An 8,384-nucleotide genomic window follows, 5' to 3' on the forward strand; every position below is an offset into this window, starting at 1 on the left:
CGTGAAAGGCTCTGTCGCCAGATCAGGTTGGTTCCCTTTTTACGGAGACGTCCGATAAAAAGGCATTTTGGGAAGGTTCCGGCCGGAACACCCCAAAAATCTAAGGCAGGAAACCGCCGGACTCTGAAAGACGGGTTCGGGGCAATTTGAGTCTTCACCACCAGACAGAAACCGTACAAAACTAAACGTAATTAAAGTAAATATGGTTATTAGTGCGTTTCATGTTTCCATGAGTGGGAAACTGGTTATGGGTTCAAAAGGAGAAGCTTAGTGTAAAAGACATATGCACCTTAAAAGAAAAATTAGATACAAAAGAAACGATCTGAAAAAGCAAAACTATCAAAACTAAAGCCCTAAAAGAAACAAAAGAGAGATGAGAGTAACAGGAAAAAAGGAGATAACAACTCTGGGGAAGAATTGTTTGCACTCTGCCACACACACACACACACACACACACACACACACACACACACACACACACACACACACACACACACACACACACACATATCATGCCAAGAGCAAATGCTCCCATTGTTTCTGCTCTCTATTCTAATGCAGAACTGAGCGCGATGAGGGTAAATCCGGATCTGGACTCCTTTCCCACCATCAGCAGAAGAACCGAAGGAGAAGAAGCGCCGACCAACAACCAGAACAGGGTGGAAGCTCTGACACCACAGCAGCTGGAGGACACAGACCACAGCATGGACGCCTCAGCGACTCACACAACGTCTGCAGCCGTCACGTTCTGGGCTCATCAGATGAACCAGCTACTACAAGCGTGTGTGTCTGACACAGACACCTGCTTATGACAATCAGCAAAGGAAAACAAGGACAGAGCAACAGCAGAGAAGACGTGCTCTGACACAGACACTGGTTGAAACAACAGAAGAGGCTTAAGACGTGATCGGCCCAAAAGAGCTGCATCTGAGGATCCAGGAAAGGTCTGTCATCGAGAAACAACTGTCCCATTGAAAGGCTTCACCCACTGGCGCTCACATCAGACTGATGGTTGGGGAAGGAGGAAGGTGACGGTTCCTTTTCACGTGACGTACAAGACGGTACCGCAAACATACACACATTCATACACGCAATGAAGAAACACGCTTACAGCTGATACACGCTCAAATTCATGTTTATGCTTATCTGCTCGCAATGAAGAATCGCTTTCTGCTCAAAAAATCCCACAGAGTGATTTGAAAATGATGACAAACAGCTAAATGACAACTGCTGCATGACTTTACAGTCTGATGGGTTCAAACTATTTTAACTTGCAACAAATTCAGTAATAAAATCCTTCATGTTTCTAAAAATACTTGTGCACAATATAGGTTCGTCTGGCCAGACTATAGAAAAAAAAAACAGACTATAGGAAGACTGAGACTGACAGACTATCAATGACTATTAAAGGTAAACACTGACAAACTGACCTCAACTTCCCTCTTTTGGCATGAACACAGGTCTGCGCTTGCGATTTCTTTTACTAACGAACAAAAAGATTTTTGATGTTTATTCTACAGCTCCACACGTCCCTCTGTGAAAACATGATGGAGACAGATGCAGGACGTGGGTCCTTTCGTGAACAGATGTCAACGGGGTGGAGACTGGTGAACGACTTCTGACCCCATGTGACGTATTTACCCACACTACATGCTTTCGTTTTTATTTTTATTTCAGAGGACGCTCTGACCCAACACTCAGCCTTACAGGAAGCCCTGCTTCCCTGTGGCTCACACACAGACATGATGTAGGTTTGATCAGAGGATGTGAACCAGTGGTCATCACACCTAAATCTGACCACAGACCATGTAAACAACAACACCCTCTTGAAAGAAGCCATAGATGGCGTTACTGCAGACACCACTAAGATACTGAAACATTGGATGCGACAGGCCACAAAGAGCCTGTCTAAATTACAGTTTGTTCAGACAAAGGTTATTTTCTGGGTCATTGTAATTACAGCTGATGGCAAATCCATCTCACCCAACAGAGTTGAAGCATTTTTAAACCTGCCTAAACCGTGCACGTAAAAACAGCTGATGTCTTTTCTAGGTTTTTGTTCTTATTGTAGGACTTTCGTTCCTAACTTTACCTTCTCTGAGGCCCCACTCAGGGTTCTGATGCAGACGTCTTCATCGTCCACTTCTTGTCTCACGTGGACGTCTGAGGCTGAACAACGTTCACTGACCTCATGCTTGCTCTTCAGTCGGCTCCTACTTTGGGTCTCCCTGATCTGACCCTACGCGACCTTTCACTCAAACAGTGGATGAGAAATCAGGTTGTACGACTTCTGTTCTTTTGTCCTCACTGTGTCTTTGATTCTTTTGGAATAGATCACATCTTTCTACAGCCCGATGGCTTAGATGCAACACCACCTTGCTCAACATGCTGAACGTTACTATCAAGAGGCCGTCTTGAAGTCTGGCTTTTTGCTAAGACACTACTCTGCTCAGGCTGCAGAGTTGATCGCGTTGACTGAAGCTGGTAAACTAGCAGAAGGAGAGTTACCATCTACACAGACTCCACAGATGCTCTGTGGAAGCATAGGAAGCTTTTGAAGTCTGATTGCAAACCTATCTTACATCATGATTAGGTTGCTGCTTTGCTGGACGCTGTCCTGCTACAGTACCTACAGCTAATGCTGTTTGTAAATGTCCAACTCACACCATCAGTGACGACTTTGTTTCTGCCGACATGCAGCTGCAGACGCTGCTGCGAAGGTCACTGCCCAACAACCCCTCCCTCTCCTGATCCTCATTTCCCTCTCCAACTCTCTCTACCCTCTCCTTCCTCTTCTCTCCCTGTGCTTTAAACGTTTGCTACCTCACAGGAACGCTGACTCTGGCTGACGAATGGTTTCACCTGTAGCCATGGAGTCTGGTTTGGGCCTGATAGGAAACCGTGCCGCCCAAACACTTTTTTTCCCCACAATTCAGATTTCCCAACAGGTGAAAACAGGCGACAGGACCATTACACCATCCAACCAGGGGACTGGGTGATCGTTAAGGAGTTCAGGAGGAAGCACTGGGACTCCAAACGGTAGCGAGGCCCCTTCCTGGACCTTCTGACGACCCACACGGCTGTAAAGATCGCAGAGAGAGCGATTTGGATCCACTCCATCCAGGAAGGTCCCGGATCCGACAGACGACCTTCCATCTACATCTCACGGAGAATTCACCACTAACGAAAAGAACTGAGAAGGACGACCTTCGCTGTGCTCACACACGCACTGAGGCGAGGCTGCGTTGACCGTTCAGCTAAAGGTGTGAGCCAAGCGCCGCCTGAAGCTGCGCCGGTGAATCACACTATCAGACCATACATCTACACACACGCTCCTGAGAAAACACACACACGAGCAGCCTTGAGTTGTCAACGCTGGACGACGTGTAGACTCTTCACATCACGGGAGTGACAGTGACTCAGACGACATTGGGAGGAAACCTGGCGGTGATAACGAATCCCAAGTGTCTCTGTGATCAGCTGATCACAACCTGAAGAACTCCAACGAACTGGCAATACATCAACACACAGGTTGGAAACAATCTAACGCTACTGTTCAACAGGACGAAGCTGATTGTTACAAGACATCAATTGTAACCTCGTTGCGTTAGACATTTTATGTTACTCTGATTATTGCCTTGATCATATGATGTTTCCATGTAACTTTACACAACACTTTTGAATGAGAAACTTTCACATAATTCACAACACTGAGTTTAAATATTAATTTGATGTTTCATTTGCTCACAATCACTTTATTCATTGCTACAAAAATTTTTATCCTTCATCTACAGATGACAGAGGTTATGAGACAAAACGCATCATCATTCTGGTTAAATCCCTGAATCTCCTATTCGCTCTAGACGCAAATGTACAATTAAAGATTAGAAAGCATGAAATCTATCTTAAGATTATATGAAACAGAACCCCACCGGAAACCTATGGCTATCATACATTAATTATCTTTATTACATTACAATTGAATGGCCGTAGACACGTTGTTAGCAGAGAAAAGAGGCGTTTGTGTTATGTTTGGAGAGGCATGTTGTACTTACATCCTGAATAACACTGATTCTAATGGTATCGTGGCGAAGGCGCTCCACGGCCTTCAAAATCTCAGCTAACTCTGGTATAGGTTCTTTCTCTTGGAATTGGCTAGACAAAATGTCCGGAAAATGGAAATCTGTTCTCATGTCCACAGCTGTTTCCTTTATCATTGAGATGGCTGTGATTCTCTTGTTTGGTTTTTGCGTTATCCCACTGGTTAGAGGTCTCATCATGCGTGCGACCCCAGCAACACTCTCGTATCAAATGACACAATGCACTATGTTCAAAAATCCCAACTCTAATTCACTTAATGACTTTGACGATGGTCTTAGGCTATCTGATCACAAAATATAATCTGATACGAATATGATTATGAGCTTATTTTCTTCACATGTCGATACAGAAGTTATTCTTGTATAACTACCCACCAAAAACAGCTCCCAACCTTTTGTCCCTAAGTTACTTGCATTTAATGTGAAGGTGTATTTTGAATCTTGATGAGTTAATACCCTTATTGTCATCATTTGCAAGGGTCTTTTATTATTACAGAATGTGATGTTGACAATTTTATTCTTTTAGTGGTTGATTAATGTGTAATCAAAAGGGGGGAGTGTTATGGGAAAAATTGTCTCTTCCTTATTTCTAATTGTCTCTTCCTTATTTCTATGTCTCTTCCTTACTTCTATGCAGTTATTATACGATTTATGACTTATGTTCTGCAATTAATATCTTATGTTTTGTCTTACTGTATGCATTTGACATTTCACCTAGATTGTTCAATGGTTGTCTCTGCCTGATAGACTCTCAACTCTAGCTCCCAAACCCAAGGTCAGCGAGTTGTGTCTCTGTCTGTTGAGACTTGGTGCTCCTTTCTCACAGATAGTTGGACGTCAGCAATGCAGGTGTGAGAATGTAAATATCTTCACACACACTGCGACAGGGAGGAGATGGTGCGTGTAATTTGATTGGGTTAGAAAGACATTCCACCCTAGTCGGACAGAGAAGCTAAAAGGCAGAAGCAACTTTAGGATCGTGGGCTCTTTGCATCACACCTTCGTGGTGTGTGCACTGATCTCCCCAGCTGGTTTTCGGTTTGTTGATGTGCACGATCAACATCCATGCTTTTGATTTGCTTTCCCCATTATTTTTATTTTCTTTATTATTTCAATAAATCGCACAAAAGGACAACTCTCTCATCTGCTTCTTTATGGAAAATTTCCACCACATTCACTCTGGTGTTAATTTAAATAGTTTGTAAGCTGTGACCAGTGAGTCACAACAAGAACTGCTTCAGTGTTCAGATATGAGCTGCATAAATTTAGTGGATGTGTGAAATTTGCATCTCTATGCATTTCTCACATTAAAAACTATCTTCATCTGATTTCTGTTTAGATAAATATTCATGCTGATTACAGACAGAGTTGTTCCCTTTGTCTCTACACACTCTATAACGGTGTCACTGTGGGCAGACGACACATTCAGAGAATTCTATCACTCTGACAAACTGGTGCCTCAGACGGCCAGCTCCTGCTGATACAGCAACTTTTTGAATCTTTTAATCAATCACTTAGTTGAGCAAAGCGGTAAGAAATTAATTTATTGTCATAGTTTAAAGTTTAGTTCAAGTTTGCACTGAATTCGCTGGATGATTTTTATTTGGCCTTAGTAAAACACAAGTTGCTTACTGTAGTTATTTAAATTAAGTACAAACATACTGTTCCTTTTTCAGCTTAACTGACTGTAATTTATTGGTTAGATAAGTCATTAAATTGCACAAGCCTTCATTGTGAGGCTCTTTTTTTCTTGTCAGTGAATCATGAAGGTCCACTTCACCTGTTTTCTGCTGGTGCTGCTGTCGGCCACCGTGCTCTGCGAGTTCCATACCGATCATGTCATTGATGCGGGGGACGCCCCCATTGCAACAAATTAATGACCGATAGGAATCTCTTCACAGCACAAAATGGAATGTGTAAGGCTGGGAACACCTTCATTGTAGAAGATAATGCTCACCCAATCAACCAGGTCTGCAGCAAGCCTAATGGGGAAATGTTGAAATACTGTAATTTCACCAATAGGGGCAGTGTGTGTTGTAACGTTGTTGTTCTGTTTTTCAACGAAGAAGTAATAAAGTGAACGGTGAGACCTGTGCTGAAATTCATCAGGTTATAGGCCCAGAGGACGCTAAAAAGGCTGTTTTCACGGTATTTTGTGGATTAAACAGCGTTGTGAGTTTTCACAATGGAAGATAAGCTGTTTATAGACAAGCTGAGCGGACCGGAAAATTGGGCGACATGGAAGTTTCAGATTGAGCACTTGTTGAAGGCTAAAGGTCTGTGGGGCATGCTAACGGAGACGGAGACGCTAGCCGCGGATGCTAACACACAAGCACAAGCGGAGTTTAGTAAACGGAGAGAGAAAGCATTCTCCATGTTAGTGCTGAACGTGAGTACACCCCAGCTGTACCTGGTAACAAGCTGCCAGACTCCCAAAGAAGCGTGGACTACGCTTAAAGGCCATTTTGAGAGAGATACATTGGCGAATAAACTGTTCCTTAAGAAAAAATATTTTAGATGTGAAATCAAGGAAGGATGTCAATTAACTGAGCATCTAAAGCAAATGAAGGAATTGACTGATCAGCTATCGGCAATAGGAGCTGATATTAAAGAAGAAGATCAGATCGTAACACTTTTGGGTAGTTTGCCACCTAGTTATGCTACCATTGTCACTGCATTAGAAACTAAGATGGACAATCTGACGCTGCAGTTTGTTCAACAAACTTTAATAAATGAAGAGCAAAAGCGGGTTAATGCACATGAAAGTTACAGTGGAGCTACTTCAGGTGGTTCATCAGCGATGTCATCTCAGTGTTGGGGAACTGTCCCAGACAACTCCAGGACAGGAGGAGCAGAAAGACCAACCACGTGGCGGTGTTACAAATGTGGAAAAGAAGGTCACATTAAACGGGACTGTCCAAGTTTGAAATATAAAGCAAAAAGGAAAACTCATAAGGCTAAAAGCATGATGTGTGAAGATGCAGAAGGTGGAAGTGCCTTTGTCAGCAAAGAGGCAAATCCAACTGACTCACCACAACAGGTTAAATGGTTGATAGATTCAGGAGCATCAAAGCACATGACATTTGATAAGAACATTCTTCAAAATTACCAAGAGTTCACGGAAGCACAGTCTGTGAAGCTACAGTAGGTGATGGCAGGGTGGTTGATGCCCTAGGAATGGGAAACGTAAAGTTGAACATGACTTTCAAAACAAGTGATGCAAAAAGTGCCACAATGTATGATGTGTTGTATGTTCCAAAGCTGTCAGGGAATTTATTTTCAGTGGGAGCAGCTATCAGGAAAGGCAACACAGTGCAGTTCAGAAAGTCTCACTGTTACATACGTGGAAGAAATGGAACCCTCCAAGGAATGGGAACACAAAGAGCTGATGGACTTTATCAGCTGGATGTGAAGAAGGACGTACCTGTTTGTCATAGTGCATCACTAGCAACCAGCTTATGACACCAGTGGTTGGGTCACTCTACCAAGCTTAAAGAACTGAAAGATCTGGTGAACGGAGTGGACTTCTCCACAGAAACAGATGTTTCTTTCTGTGAGGCATGTGTGGAAGGTAAACTGTCTAAACAGCCATACAAGTCAATTGGAGGAATTCGTTCCAAACACAGAATGCAGCTAATTCATAGTGATGTCTGTGGTCCCATGCAGACTGAATCTATTGGTGGAGCTAAATATTTTGTGACTTTTATTGACGATTACTCTAGATGCTGCAAAGTGTATTTCCTGAAACACAAGAAAGAGGTGTTAAACACATTCAAAGAATTTGAAAGAACATTCACAAATGAGTGTGGACAAGCTGTTAAAAGACTCAGAACAGACAATGGGGGTGAGTACACATCAAGAGAGTTTCAAGAATATTTGAAAGGTCAAGGCATCCAACATGAAGTGACTGTACCTCACTCACCACAGCAAAATGGTGTTGCAGAGAGAAAAAACAGGACATTAGTTGAAGCAGCTAGAAGTATGCTGTCACATGCTAAGTTGCCAAAAATGTACTGGGCAGAAGCTGTAGCCACAGCAGCTTACATTCAGAACAGACTGCCTACATCTGTACTGAAGCAAAAGACACCCTATGAGAGATGGTGTGAAAAAAAACCTGACATGAGTCACATGAGGGTTTTTGGATGCATTGCTTATGCACATATTCCAGGTGAGAAGAGACAGAAACTGGACAAGAAGGCTATGAAGCTACGTTTTTTAGGCTATGCAAGCAACACTAAGGGTTATCGTCTATATGATGAAGAGAAAAGGAGGATTTTAATCCGC

The 8,384-nt window shown here is 42.9% G+C and overlaps 1 long non-coding RNA gene across 2 annotated transcripts; it reads left to right on the top strand.

Annotated features, from left to right (window-relative positions):
- Window positions 1-494: 494 nt before the first annotated feature.
- On the top strand, window positions 495-5,235 carry LOC129603784 (uncharacterized). Of its 2 annotated transcripts, XR_008694004.1 has the most exons (3): window positions 495-1,061; window positions 1,521-1,628; window positions 1,678-5,235. It is a non-coding gene; the product is annotated as an uncharacterized LOC129603784 (long non-coding RNA). The 2 variants fall into 2 exon arrangements; XR_008694003.1 differs by having other exon boundaries at window positions 1,521-5,235.
- Window positions 5,236-8,384: the final 3,149 nt, after the last annotated feature.

Source organism: Betta splendens, chromosome 2 (genome assembly GCF_900634795.4).
Source record: "Betta splendens chromosome 2, fBetSpl5.4, whole genome shotgun sequence".
In the NCBI taxonomy this organism is placed as follows: domain Eukaryota; kingdom Metazoa; phylum Chordata; class Actinopteri; order Anabantiformes; family Osphronemidae; genus Betta; species Betta splendens.